Source organism: Canis lupus, chromosome 14, assembly GCF_011100685.1.
Source record: "Canis lupus familiaris isolate Mischka breed German Shepherd chromosome 14, alternate assembly UU_Cfam_GSD_1.0, whole genome shotgun sequence".
In the NCBI taxonomy this organism is placed as follows: Eukaryota; Metazoa; Chordata; class Mammalia; order Carnivora; family Canidae; genus Canis; species Canis lupus.
Genome location: NC_049235.1, coordinates 5,792,088 through 5,807,157, shown reverse-complemented (window position 1 = coordinate 5,807,157; position 15,070 = coordinate 5,792,088). Strand labels below are relative to the sequence as shown.

Sequence of the window (15,070 nt, the reverse complement as noted above, 5' to 3'; positions counted from 1 at the left end):
TATTGACTTGGGTCGGCTCCTGGAGTCTAGGTCCAGGATTAGGAGGACTTTAATGCATGGAAAGTGACACAGAAAGTACTGCGATCCAAAATACACTGGACTTTATGAGGACTGCACAGGACCTGACCTGTTCCTGATGAGTAAATCTTTCCAGAGCTTAGATCCCTTAACTCCAAAAGGGCACCATGATCCAAAACGATGTTTTAGCAAGTAATACGTATTTTATACAATTGCGATTCAGTGCTTTCAAATCACTGGTACTCTGCAAAAACAAGAACTATAGTAAGGAGGAGGGCATTTCCAGTCATTCTCAGCGTCTCACTGCCAACGTCTTCCAACAACACTAATGCCCTTCCTGGGTTAAGGGGCTGGGACCACCAGATACAGAATGAGCCCGAGATAAGCCAGGATCTCATATCACCATCACCCTCTCTGACTCACACACACAGGAGCAAATGTTCTTCTGCTATACAGCATGATTCCTTACATGGATAAAATCTTTAAAAAGTAAATCTGTTGTTGGAATGTTTCTGTTGTTGACAATCTCGAATGATCTGCTGTTATTGAAAAATATTCTGTAGATGATATGAAATGACTAAGTAAGGTATTGACTCATTAAACATATGAAGTCCCAAACTGCTAGTTACGTAGTGACAAAGATAAACGGCAAAGAGCAAACATCTACGTACCTTTACAGAAGAATTATATTAGTAGCAGAAAAAAATCTTAATTTTGAACCTTTTAAAAATGGGAGAAAGGGGGATTTTAGTATCTTTTGTCTCGAAAAAAGGAGAAGCCTACAAACAGCAAGCACAATAACTGTTCACTAACTGGCATTAAACAGACCACAGATTTCAAAGATCAAACCCAAAGGCTATGAATGGCATTTTATTTAAAAATACTTATTCACTTGCTGCTATCAAATATCTGCATTTTCAGGCAATAATCCCAAAAAATCAAGAGTCATCACAAATTCTTTTGGGATAGAGCTTGTAAGAATTAGGTATTACACAATTTTGAAAGACTAAAAAAAAAAAAATTGTAAAAGCCGAAGGGTTATGAACAATACTAGGGACAAAACTGATTAAGTAAGTGTTCCTAGGATAGCCATGATTAATCTCTCTGGAAACATAAAGAAACAAAAAAGATAATCATAGATTTTTTTAGAAAATGGACAATATGTGCAATGAATGTATGAGGCATCAATGTAAAAGCAGAAAGCAAAACAATTGTCAGTGGCCTTGACAATGAACAGATACATAGCATGGCGTAGCTGTGAACAACACAACAAAGATTCAGCACTAACAAAAATTCCCTAGAAGTGGGAAACAAGCACTCAAGGTCACACACCATATACAACTTTGCAAGAGAAAGATCGGAGGCAGCACTTTTTTATGAACTGTTCAAGAATTAACAGAAGAATTAAGCAGGTTCCCAGAAACTCTTCTAGTGAACCGTCAAGGAAAGGATTTCTTTAAGGAGCCCAGTGCCTCCACCGTGGAAACAAAAAGCAGCAACGTCTTCCAAATTGGGGTCAACAAGCTTTCCAAACTGGAGTGTTCAGGTTCAATTTTCAGATCTTCCGATGCGGATGGCACAAGTGTGGAGAAGGATGCACTTGAGACTCATTCCTAAGCTTCTGAAGGAAAAAGAAGGCCAGCCACATTGTCAGTATAAAATAAGGAGTCCTGGATCTCCACATCCTGGGTCTGAGAAGCAACACCCCTACTCTGAGACCCCAATCTTGATGAACAGGTACTTTTCAAAAGAGTAAAGTACTCCTGCAAAGGTTTACGATCATGCCACGTGAATAAACTCAATCACAGCATTTTAGGGCCAGAAACACCTTACTCCACACCCAAGGCCTCGTCTTCCTGACAAGCATCCTATGACCTGAGGTTCTGTAGCTAGTAGGAACTAGCATCCAGTGGAAAGACTATGGAAGCACTTAGCATAGTATCCAAAGAGGCAGGTACACACTAATCATTATTAGAGTTAAGAACACCGTTCTACCTTAATATCCTTTCCACCATTAACTAAGTAAAATCAGCTATAGCACAAAACAAAAACTAATGGGACACAGAAGAAGAGAAAAATGTAGAAGCAGATCATGAAGAAAATCGGGGGGGGCGGGGGGAAGCGCTTTGGCCAGCCAGAAGCTAGATGCTCGTCTGTGAAAGAAACAGAAATGACAAAGATGGAAGAAAGGAAACTCAAGAGATGTGGGAAGGACAAAGAAAGGTGTTGCCCAGTGTCAGTGTGATTAAATACAAGAAAAAGGTATTAAGTGTCTTAACTCCCTGAGGCACTTTTATTTTTTTTTTTAATTTTTTTTTATTTATTTATGATAGTCACAGAGAGAGAAAGAGAGGCAGAGAGAGAAGCAGGCTCCATGCACCGGGAGCCCGACGTGGGATTCGATCCCGGGTCTCCAGGATCGCGCCCTGGGCCAAAGGCAGGCGCCAAACCGCTGCGCCACCCAGGGATCCCCCTGAGGCACTTTTAAAAGAGGCTTTTAAAAAGTCCTGGGGGCAGGATCACACCCCCCACTTCCCACTGCTGCTTGGTAAAAACTGGCCCAAGGGCCATCCCCAAGCACTTCTGTCACATAGACTTGCCAAACCCAGCCTCGAACCAAGTCTAAATAATTCAAACCAGTTTCACACATTTAGTTACGAAGATTATGCCACAGATATTTGAGTCAAGAAATGACAAGCAGCAAATGACATGTACCCCTTTCAAAGAAATAAACTTAGTAGGTCAAAATCTAAGGTCCTTTCATGAAATACAGTCTACAATCAATTATACGGATGCTGACTCAACTTTAAGATTTAAGGTTGAATCATTTTATAAAAGTGGTTAGAAAACAAAGAATTTCATGATAAAATTAAAACTAGTAGACGTGGAAAGCTGTGAGATCTCATGGCCTCAGCCCAGATTTGTGGCCTGTGCTACACAAATGATTTGTTTCCTAATCCATAAAACACATCCAGTAATAAACACTGTGTGTGCCTTCCAGGAATTTGATTTAAACAAGATGACCATCATAAAGCAATCTAAGAAAGTAAGCACTGCATGCATCCTGGGCATAACTTTGGAAAGGCATGTGATGTAAGTCAAATAATAGCATCTGGTGATATTCTGAAGCATTTGCCGGAAATGAAAAGGAAAACTTGCTAATTTTATTTTCTAACAAAGAAGCTGTGCTTTTAACTAGTCAACATACACACAAGAAGTCTTAAAACATTTTAAAACCTTAAAACCTTTCATGTTTACCCTCCACTCCCTCACTCTCACCCATTTCTTCTTTTTTATGTCTTCTTGCTCTCAGGTTAAGATTTTTTTTCCCCAAAAAATCTTGCTATTCTTTCTTCTCCAATAAATTCACTCCCACTAAGATGTATTGTCAAGCCTCACTTCAACTCACCTCAGATCTGGAGTCCATCTGACTCTTGGCACCTGGGAGTCTAGTTTCATCTGGAATGCTTCCAGAGCACCACCTGTTGGACTGCCTTAGAATCTCTATCAACCCCCTCACCCCAACCACCAAAATAGACACACACTCTGGGTAAGAACAGTACACGTGCTCTGTAAGGGTTGCTTTAAGATATCTCCTACTATCTCCACAGACTTCCTACCAGATTCCAGCCCAAAAGGCCCTTCACTTACAAACTGCAGAGCCTCTACTCTTCCTCAACGTCCCGAAAACCGGGAATGGCCATGCCATGACAACTTACTCTCCATCCCCCTGATGGGCACCTTCTTTGGGCAACCGTGCCTCTTCTGGAAAGCAGTCAACTTCAGGGGGCATCCAGGTTCACACTATCGCTCTACATGAATTCAAGCCCACAGAGTTGTAATTAGGAAAGGAATTACATCTCATAAACAACATTTTATTTAATGAGCTCCCAACTACGTAATACACTACATCATACCCTGTAGCTATTAAATGGCACTTGGTTAGATATGATAGAACATTCGAGTTTAAGAAACAGTGTGTAGTTCTTTCCTTTAGTAACACAAGCAATATTTCAATATAATTTACCTGAAGACCTTGACTACTAGGTAGGGATAGCCAATCTGAGTTTTAACAGACCCAAAGGTTTTGCAAAATATGTGGAATTCTTAAGAAACTCTCAAAATAAAATTTAATCCATTTTAAACTTTTACCACTCAGTTCGTCATATGGCAATCTTTAATCAATAGGATGCTGCAGAAATCAAATGGAAGGTGCTGCCACTGCAAAAGGAACAAAACAGGCACAAAAACTTTGTAAAACTTTACAAGAGATGACATGATCGAGTGGTCCTCAAAATATGGTCCTCTGACCAGCATCAGCATCTCCTGGAAACTTGCAAAAAATACAGATCATTAACTAGCCCCAGACCTGCTGAGTCAGAAACTCCAGCAATCTGGGTTTAAGAAGCCCTTGGGTGCTAAAGTTTGGGAACCCCTGAGATCAGGGGATCCACCCATTCCACTGAGGAGAAAGAAACGAAGCCAGGAACTTCCCTCAATTCTGACACCAAGTTAGTGACCAAGGTCACCAGAGACAGTTCTCAATAAACCTAAAATAATTCTTTACCTATACATCTCAATCCAAGTGGTCCAGTCGGATCTTCCAGCCAAATACACCTTGATCTTCTGCAATATGAATTCTTACATTATTGTATATAGACAGACACATACAAATTCTTTTGCCTTGAGTAGATTATATTTAATATCTAAAACAGGGTTTTGGGTCAAGTCCCACATCAGATTCCTTGCAGGGAGCCTGCTTCTCCCTCTGCCTATCTCTCTGTGTCTCTCATGAATAAGTTTTTTTAAAAATCTTAAAAATAATAGTTAGTTTAAAGGAAACTAACTATTTAAACTAAAGTTTAAAATAGTTTAAAGGAAAGTTTCACATTACTGACGTCTGCACAACTCAAATCTCGCGGACTTTTTTATTTAATTAGTAGGTTTGGTTAACTTCTGTTGCCGATAGCAGAGGTGAGTTTTGTCCAGTTATGGTCATGTTTTGGTTTGGTTTTGAGGATCAGCAGCAGGATTTATGGAACATGTGGTTAATAGTTTTGGAGCTTCCTGCCACCAACATTACCATCAAAGAGGTTCACACCAAATGCATGTGAAGAGCAATCGTAAAGGACTAGGAGGCTAGAAACTGCTGAAAGAGAAAGTAACCTTCCCCATCAAAAAAGAAACTTCACATTTTATCTTGGAGTGTATCATATGATTTTTTTAAAAAAACAATAGGTTTACAGGGTGCCTGGATGGCTTAGTTAAGCGGTTGCCTTCAGCTCAGGTGATGGTCTCCAGGTCCTGGGATCCAGCCCCATATCCGAGTTCAGGGGGAAGTCTGCTTCTCCCTCTCTCTCTGCCTCTCCCCCTGTTCATATGCTCTTTCTCTCTCAAATAAATAAAAGCTTAAAAAAAAACACAGTAGATTTATATTTTCAATTATGTTTTAAATACACTAGTATAAAACCAGTTTTCATTTGTGGAAACATACGAGCAGAATGAGAGGAAGCTAGCCTGCGTCCTAGGCATGAGGACAGGCCTATAATCCAGCCACAAGTCATACCACACGGCAGGTGAGTCTGATGCAGAGCACCGAGAACAGCCTTGCCACCTTCTACAAGCACTTGACCACATATCAGGCTCTGTCATCAACCCACCAATACAGCCCCCACCGCATGAAGTGAAACCTACAATTTCTGGCCTTAAGGTTCTCATTCTGAACAGATGTTTGATGTCTATGGTACCTTTCTACATAAATATGTCAAAGTCTAGTAGAGGTTATCTGTACAAATCTAAACATCTGTTTCTATTTACATTTTTAAATATCCCCTTTGAGAAATTTATAACTTGGGTGTTAGGATTACCACAGACTGAGATTTAGAGATTTAAGAAATAAATGTTTCCGTTCCTGTTTCTCCTGTTGAAGCTCTTTTCTCAGTGTCATGCCATACTAGAGAGATTTTGACAACTCTTTTCAGACTCTATTAACATACATAATTACCTTCCATTTTACAAACCAAATTTTCTAACATCACTCAGTGTGTGATTTTAGTTCTCTGAAGAAGAATCCCGGACAAGTGCACAAGGTAATACACGTAACTCCTTCCATCTGATTGACACTTCCAACTCTCTGTGTGACCTGAGCCCCAAATCTTCTTTTGGCTTTATTTTTCTGTTATCAATAAAGGGTAAGAAGTCCTGCTACCTATCTTATGGGGAAGAAATCAAGTCACTGAAACAGAAGAACAGTAAATTCAGGGTAGTTACTGTTACTGGGCCCCACCTTCAGCTCTGCAATATACCTTCTGAAGCTAAACTAGAGGGGTTAAATCACTCATACATTCATTCAACAAATACTGATATGCACTTGCTATGTGTCAGGCACTGTACAAGGCACGGGGGCGGGGGGTAGAGGTGGGTAGTGATGGCCACTGAGACAAATGCAGAGCCTGCTCCTTCACAATACATCTTTGAGAAATACTGAATAAGCTAAAGGACTTTCATTTAAGTTTACAGGCTAAGGGCCCACTGGACTTACAGCTACTCCTAATTATAATTCATACATTCATAATCAATCTACTTCTTAAAATAAAAAAAGGAAAACCACACAAATTACATGAAAAGTTCACAAAACACACAGACAAATGCTTCGTAATACAAAGGCCTCACATAGGTCAAAGGTATCACTCGATAAATACCTTGGAATCTATAAACCGGACGCACAGTGTCAGGCCCTAGAAAAGGAATCAAGATTTTTCTTTTAAAGGCAGAATAACCTTAGCCTAACCGTTCACCTGTCAAGTACCAGACTTAGCCATAAGGAAATCCTCCATAACTGTGCTGTCCAACAGTAGCCACTTGCCACGGGTGGCTATTTACACTGAAATCAATTAAAAACTCAGTTCCTATGTCACCCTAGCCACATTTAAACTGCCCAAGTGGAGCAGGGAGCCCCGGTAGCTCAGCCGTTTAGCGCCGCCTTCAGTCCAGAGCCTCATCTGGAGATGCAGGATCAAGCCCCACGTCAGGCTCCCTGCATGGAGCCTGCTTCTCCCTCTGTCTGTGTCTCTGCCCCTCTCTCTCATGAATAAATAAATAAAATATTTTTTAAAAAAATAAGTAAACTGCCCAAGTGGCTAGTGGCTATCACTTATAGTTCTTATAAATCATTTCTATCATTTCAGAAAGCTCCACAAGAAGTGTTGCTCTACCAATACCCTGTAATACCAAATCCAAAAATTGCAATGACACGAAATGTGATTAAACATCTGTACTCTGCTATGGTATGTAAAATATGTCCATCTGTAACGCAGTGCCACTTCCTCCTTCCTAAACAAGCTCAAAAGTGATAATGTAGAGCATCCGTCCCAGTGTACAGGAGTAACCATGAAAATTCACGCTGTCCAATTGGCCAGCTAAGAATGAAATTGGGAAACAAGTGAAAAAGCAATTACATTTTGCCCCTTCCACCCTATTCCTTTTATAATAACGCATCCAGAATATTCTGTATTCTCTGTTCAAGGATGTGTGCTTTGAGCCTAAATGCCAGTAGCAGAGGAGGAGAAGACAGTTAAAAATGAAGATGGGTGGGCAGCCCCGGTGGCTCAGCGGTTTAGTACCTGCCTTCGGCCCAGGGCGTGATCCTGGAGACCCGGGATCGAGTCCCACGTCGGGCTCCTTGCATGGAGCCTGCTTCTCCCTCTGCCTGTATACCTGCCTCTCTCTATCTGTTGCTCGAATAAACAAAATCTTTAAAAAAAAAAAAAAATGAAGATGAGTGACACAGGCAAACACCACATATAACACAATACAAATTCAATCCAGACCAAAGCAGTAAACTTAAATGCGTACCATGTCCCAGTGATATACAGACACGTAATCACTACTCCCATCTTTGACAAGCTGAGATTAGTAGGAGTGTCCAACGTGTAAACAAAAATGACAGGACATGTTGTAACAAGCGCAGCGACACAAGGAGAGTATTTATTTTAACCGTTTTCTGAGAAGAAACGGAGAAATTTCCTAAAGAACGTAGTATACTCAAGAAGCAGAGGAACGACCTATGCAGAGGTATGCAAAGGAGCCACATCTGGTTTAAGCAATGCTGGATAAAAGTGGCTCTGATGGTTAAGAAAGATGGGGATGACGGAAAAAGAGAGATTATTTCCACGCCAGACTTATAGCATTCATATTTGTATCAGCCTTGCCTCTGTGGATCTATGAACCTGCCTCAAACAAACTGCAAGGAATGTGAAAACCAAACCCTAAAGTTTGATAATATACCTCTGTCTGCTAGATAGCTAACAATACTAGACAAAACGGCCAGTAGGAACCTGAAGGACTTCTGTGGCTGCTCATGAAAATCCCTGGAAGATGCTGGCATCTTCTGGACATTTCACTTGACCCCTATCCCTGTGCTCGAGTCTTTAAAAACTTCCATAGAATCTGTTCTCTCCATATGACTAGGCTTCCCTCACCACCACCCCCTTCCACAATAAATGTCATGTAATAGCCTACAGGCCTAAACGAGTTCACTAAGTGATTCTCCTCCCTTCCATATAAGCAAAACTTTGCAGATAGAACTCCATACATAAATACATGCACGTAAACTCCAGAGCTAGTCAGCAAACATACGAGGGTTCCCATCCACACAAGCACGTGGCCCTTAAGTAAGGTGACAGGTCCAGTGCAGCATATGCCACGGTCCAAAGTATGAAGTCTGGAGTCAGCCTCCCTGGGTCCTAGTCAGGGATCGTCACTGACCAACTTTTATTTTTCTTCCTGAATTTCAATTTCCCAACCGTAAAATGGGGATGTCAATATTCCATCAAGCATCTGTAACTGCGTAGCCACGATGCCAACACACGATGACCCTTCTAGCGACAGAGGAGTGCGTGTTGACTATTTTCACTGCTTCATCCCTGACGAGGGATGGGTCCACAACCAAGTCTTTCATCAAGCTGCCTACCTCTGTAAATTCTCAATCCTGCGTGTGACCCTGTGTCAACAATACCAAGGGAGCTTTTCTCCTAAATACTCACTTAAGTCCCAGGCCCTATCTGGATTTAGGTCCAATTGTTCTGGGGCAGGGCCAGGCACCGGAGTTCCTTCTACAGCTCTCAAGTTGTTTATAATTTGCAGCCGGAGTTAAGAACCACACACAGACCTCCGTGCGCTCCCAGGAACGCCCAGGGCGGTGAGGTCTCTCTCGCTGGGTCTCTCGCCACCGCGGCGCGGGCTCCCCGCAGCGCGGACCAGGCCCGCCCGGAGGCTCTGACGACGAGCCCCAAGCGCGGGGGGATTCACACCCACGTCCGAACGCGGCGCACGCGGCAGCGGCTCCCACGAAGCCCACCAGACAGACGCGGCCCCGACGCCGGCACCACCGGGGTCCGCGCGGGGCAAACGCCCCCCGCCCCCGCCCCCGCCCCCGCCCCGCGGGCGACGAGCCCTCCGGACGCCTGCGTCACCGCGCCCTCGCCTCCGCGCCCCGGCCCCCTCCCGCCCACGGCACGTGACTCGACACGCGCCAGCTGCACGCGGGCTCCATCAAAACAAAAACAGAGGAGGCCGGGCGGCGGGGCGGCGGGGCGGCGGGGCGGGGGCGGGGGCGGCCGGGCGGGGGCGGGGGCGGCGGGGCGGGGGCGGCCGGGCGGCGGGCGCGCCCCCGCCGCCACTGCCCAGCGCCGCGCCCGCGCCTCCGCCGCTCCGGGCGCCGCCGGCCGCGCGCCCCGGCAGGCCGGGGGCGGGAGGGCAGAGGGCGCCACCCTGTTTACAGCCGGCGCTCGGGCCCGGGGACCCCGCCCGGAAACGGTGTCCCGGGAGAGGCCCGCGAAGTGCGCAGCCACCCGCGCCCGGGACGCCGGCTCGGCGGGGGAGGCGCCCGGCCCGGCCGCCGCTCGGAATAACCCCGTCGCCACGGCTCCGGTCGGGCGGCGCGAGCCTCCGCTCCTCCGCCGCCCGCCGCCCGCCGCCCACGAGCTGCCGCGTCCGCCCCCGGCACGACTGCGCCACGCACTTGCCTCGCGTCTCCCGGCTGCGGCTCCCGCCGACCCCCCTCACGCGGCCGCCGCCTCCCGGCCAGGCGCTCCCCGCCGACGAGGGCTCGCACCCCGCGGGACGCCGCCGCTGCCGGGGCCGCCCGGGGCTGGGGCGGGGGGTGGCGGCCACGAGCTGTCGGAAGCCGCGTCTCCCAGGACGAGGCTCACCCGCACCCTCAAACATCCCCACTCACCCTGCAGCCTCGCCGCGAGCTGAATCGGTACACAAAACGGGAGGGGTGGGGCGTAACGTCTTGATCTTTCTCCCTATTTTGCAAAAAAAAAAAAAAAAAAAATTAAGACGCAGCTCTGCACGCACGTCGTCCCACCAGACCAAGACTCACAGAATAGAGATGCCCACCACACACCTGCTACGCCACCAGCCCTCGTCAACCTGAGACCCTCCCAGCAGCCGGCCCGCAGGAAGCCGCGCCGGGGCGGGGCGCTCGGGTCCCCAAGGCGGGGCGGGGCGGGGCGGGGCGGGGCGCGGCGAGGGGGCTCGCAGCCCGCGGCCCTCCCGGAGCGCCGGCCCCCGCCCCCGCCCCCGCCCCCGCCCCGCGGCCCCCGCCGCCCCCGCCGCATCCTGCGCCCCCCGCGAGGCGGCCGCCGCCGGAGGCCGGGGTGCCCAGGCGCTTTCCGCCTTCAGGACGCAGGCCCCGCGCCCCCCGTGCGGACCCTCCCCCGCCGCCCGGCTCCCGGCCGGCAGCAAAGCCGGGGCGGGTGGGAGAACCCGGCGAGCGCTCTCCGGCTTCGGGAGGTCGGTCTCCGCCGAGCGAAGAGGTGGGATCTCGAAATGGAAACAGTCTCCCCTCCCTCCCCCCCCCCTCCTCCTCCTCCTCTTCTGTTTACCTCAAGTTTGAATTTTATCTGCGCAACATTAGCTGGAATGCGGACATTGAAAACACTCTCTCTCTCTCTCTCTCTCTCAACCCGGCAGCAGCTCCGGAGGAGCCATGTGGCATCCAGCCACCTCAAAGGGGAAAAAAGTGCTCTTAGCAACACAAACATGGCGAGATGGCCTCGGCGTTCCCGGCCACCGCCACAAGCCCTACCTTCCTCCCTGCCCGGCTCGCGATCACCCCGGCCGAGACCCGCGGCCGCTTCCGGGGGAGGCCGGGGCCCGCGGAGCCCGAGGGTGGGACCGCCGGGCGTGCGGAGGGGAAATCGCCGAGTCCCCGGCGGCCGGGTCTCCGCGGGACCCCCCGGCCCGGCCGCGCCGACCCCGCCGACCCCGCCGACCCCGCCGACCCCGCCGACCCCGCCGGCCCGGCCCTCCCCACCCTCCAGAACTTACCTGGGGGCGGAACGCACGCTGCCGCTCCCTTCCCCGTCTCCTGCCTCTTCCAGGGCGACACGCGAGGAGGAAAATGATGCGCATGTATGTCTGTGGAGCGTATTCTTCTAGAATTTCCCTCTGAGCGTCACGAGGAGCGATGGAGGCTCCGGAGACAGGTGCGGCGGTGGCCGAGGCTGCCGGCTGAAAGTTGTGCCCGCGGCGGCGGCGGCGGCGGCGGCGGCGGGGTCCCCGGGGTCCCCGGGGTCGGCGCTGAGGACCCCGTCCCCCTGCCCCCGGCGTCGCCCGCTTCGGGCAGGCTCTGCTGCGCGCGGCTCGGCTGCAGGGGAGGTGGCGTAGTTTCTCTTCCTCCCACCTCTTCTCACTCACTTGTTTTTGTAGCCGTGGGCTCCCCGAATGCTTTCCTCTCCACAATGTTGTTTCATTATATCATGTCCATCATGTGACACCGGAGAGGCCTCTCTATGGAAACTTAAAGGGGCTCCCACGTGACTGCAGCAGCAACAACAGCAGCGGCGGCAGGAGTGGCGGCGGCGGCGGCGGCGGCCGCAGCGTTCCTGCCTCCACCCACCGGGAGCCCCTCGCAGCATCCCGAAGGGGCTTCTGGAGCTGCACAAGCCCAGATGCGGGAGCCACAGCACCCGCGAGCTGCGGCGTCTGTGCGTGCGCGTAGCCTTGCCTCGTTACATAGGAAACCGAACAGAAGGAGCGTCCTCAAATCCTTTCCTACAGTCGCAAAACCCACGCTCTGCTAAAATGACATTTCGTGGCTCCTACTTTATTTTCCCCAGGAGCAGTGAGTTTTCTACCGAGGCTGACTACATTTTTACAAAGTCAAAAAAGCAAAGCCGGATTCCTCTCTTCGAGTTTGGGCCAGCTCTCCGGTAGAAGAGAAATGACAAAAACAATAATAACAGAAATAGCATCAAGCATCTGACACATAATTACCATCACCACCAGCTTTAAAGCTCTCTGGAATTACATTCCTCCCGTAACCGTTGATGATGCTTGCAGGAGAGGCTAAATGCAATGCAGTTTTTCTCTTCTGCGGCTATATTAGGGCTTTGTTGCTGACAACAGTAAAAACTTGTTTGTGTCAGGAAGTGAGGTACGAAGATATGACCTGGAAGGTACAGACAAAACCAAAGTGGCAGTTTTTGCATTACTTCTCTGACCACATTCTTTCAAATGGTGAGACGCAGCTGGTTTGCTGTAAAATACGTAGCATGTGTTTTGGTGGGAAATAAAATAATCACAAAAACACATGTTTTCCCTAATCATACTGCACATGCTAGACACTAAAAACTAACTATATGTATCTACGCATGTATGGGTGAGTATAAAGAGAAAGAAAAAAAGCAGGGGCATTTTTTTTTTTAGGATAGTTTCAGCCAGTAATTTTGTCATCGTTTCCAGTGCGTTTAACTGAAACATTTAACAAACACTCTGAAAGACTTATTATTCATGTCCAGTGTTGTGTGGAAGCCCTAACTTCAGTTTTGGGTGCCCACAGTATTACTGAATCACAACCCCTGTATGTGCTTACGTCTTAAATCTCCAATCTCTGCCTCAAAGTTTTTGTGGACCATGGAGATTTTATGCTCTAAGGCTAAGCGAAGCAGCTATTTCTACGCTTTAGTTCATGCTTTTCCATTTATAAGGAAAACTCCCTGCGTGTACTGGCGAATTATGAAAAACTTCTCAGGAAACTAAAGGGTGGTATTAGAAGATCATCCTTTCCTCTGGCTTTGCCTCGACTCTGTCTCCTTCCACCTCATCAGCCATGATGAATGATTCTCCACTACATCTCTTCTAATGCCCCCAATTTTTACCTTCCTATCTAATGCCTAATTCTCCCATCCCTTTCCCTTCTTGGGTCCTTGCCTCCCAATTCAGCCCCCGTGTACTCCCAGTGCCGCCGGGGTACTTCGCTCAGGCCTCCCCCAGTACTCCCTTCCCAGTCCTCCTGGCCCTGAGGCTCCCCCCACCCCACCCCCTTCCCGGCTCCGGCTCCCTTCTCGGCAACTCTCCCTCCTTACCTCTCTTTGACCTCCTTTATTCTCCTTCACAGACTGGCCCTTGACTTCTCGGCCTCTTCTTTCCCTTCTTTTCCTGCAATGTCCTGCCCCTATTGGGGTCTCTCCTTCGCACCCTTCTCTCGGGGTCCCATCCCTTCTGACGCCAAACCCCAGCATTCCTCCACGGCTCGGCCTGGTCGGCTTTCGCCTGATTTGGTTCCCGTGCCCCTGGGCTGGGAAACAAGTGTGCGGTGCCGAGTGGGGGCAAGCACCCCCCGCGGCCGTGGCCCCTGCCTCGCCCCCCTCCGCCCCTCCCGAGTCCCGGTTGCGGCGCTTCCTGGGCGGATGGTTGGGACTCGCTGCCGCAGCTGCGGTTCTGCTGTGTCATGCAAGAAGAAGGAGGCGGCGGCGGCGGCCGGAGCTGGAGGGGGAGGAGGGGAGGAACCTGATCTCTCCGGTAGCGAAGGGCTGGAGGCAAACGCCGAGCTCCCCCAGAGCCGCCCGGGAGCAGGGAGGGCACTGCTACCCCGAGGGGCCCTCCCCGCGGGGCAGATGGTAAGTGGGGCGGCGCAGGTGGTCGCCTTGGGAAGGGAGCGCGCAGGGGGAAGGGGGGGGTAGATGGGGAGGCGGGGAGAACTAGGAGTCACCCGGCCAAACTGAAGGAGCCCAGTGTCTAGTCGAAAGGGACCCAGGCCATAGTAAGGATGACCAACCAAACGCAGCGATAATTACCATTCTAATAACGCCCCGCAGGTGACCCAGGCTACCAAGAAGAGTTGTGCATTCCGAGCCCAGGACAGAGTTAGAGCAATGATTCAGGGTTTGAGAACCGTCGTCCCATCAGCCTTGGCGCTTTAGGGTACAGCTGAGTAGCAAAAGTCAGCATACACCATATTCCTATAGACCGGCCGCGCTGTATGGGTTGTCTTGTTTAAATCTAAGGAAGGGGATGGAAACCTGCCCAACCTCACTTTAGCCACCAAAATAATGCTCTTGGCCAGTGGCCTCGGACAAACAGCCTCTGGTGCAATTAAACAATCAATAGGGAAAACAGCTTCATTCCCCCCCTTACCACCCTCCTTCCCCAAGCTCCTTCGACCAGAATAATTTATTCTGCGGAAAGAGGAAAGAAACCTGTGTGTTATATTCCCTCCCACCTTACCCCCCACCCCAGCCCCTGCCCCACACTAACTGCCCACCCCACTATTCAACCTACTTTCAGACTGTGATTGATGTTGCAGGAGGGGACTGCCCTAAACTCTCAACCATTCCCCTTCCATTCATTACCCTTTACCCACAGGGGATTCAGAAACAGAGAAGCCAGAGCAGTGAATGTGGGGAGACGGGTTGGACACATACGAACATGACTTCTTTTACCTGAGTACAATTCTCAGGACAACTTTTGTTTTTTCAGTTCCTTCCCATTTTGCTCCTGGAAATTTCAAAGCGCTTTCTGAAATATCATTTCTTTCTTCTTTTACTTTTTCTTTCTTTCCTTCTTTCTTTTTTCTATTTTTTTCTTTTTTTTATGCCAGTCATACATTTAGAAGTAAGGGGTTGGCGGGATTAGCTGAAAGGCTAATGACGGTCTCAAAAAGCACATGCTGTTGCTAGGGAACTCAAACTCATCCTGCTCCCTAACCACTAGCATGTTCAGTGGAAATCAAACTTCTGAGGGTGTTATTAAAATGAATGGC

At 49.1% G+C, this 15,070-nt stretch overlaps 1 protein-coding gene and 1 long non-coding RNA gene across 4 annotated transcripts in view; one reads left to right on the top strand and one right to left on the bottom strand.

Moving 5' to 3' along the window:
- Window positions 1–852: 852 nt before the first annotated feature.
- LOC102155278 lies at window positions 853–13,951 on the bottom strand. 2 transcript variants are annotated; one of them, XR_005369295.1, is made up of 4 exons: window positions 13,395–13,951; window positions 11,356–12,478; window positions 10,256–10,328; window positions 853–1,639 (listed from the first exon to the last, which is right to left on the bottom strand). It is a non-coding gene; the product is annotated as an uncharacterized LOC102155278 (long non-coding RNA). The 2 variants fall into 2 exon arrangements; XR_005369294.1 differs by lacking the exon at window positions 853–1,639 and adding an exon at window positions 7,717–7,770.
- MKLN1 (muskelin 1) overlaps window positions 13,742–15,070 on the top strand; it is a 328,108-nt gene continuing 326,779 nt past the window's right edge. For both annotated transcript variants that reach the window (XM_038556486.1, XM_038556487.1), the window contains exon 1: window positions 13,742–13,928. The gene's annotated coding sequence lies outside the window, so the exon portion shown is untranslated. The remainder of the gene's footprint in view (window positions 13,929–15,070) is intronic.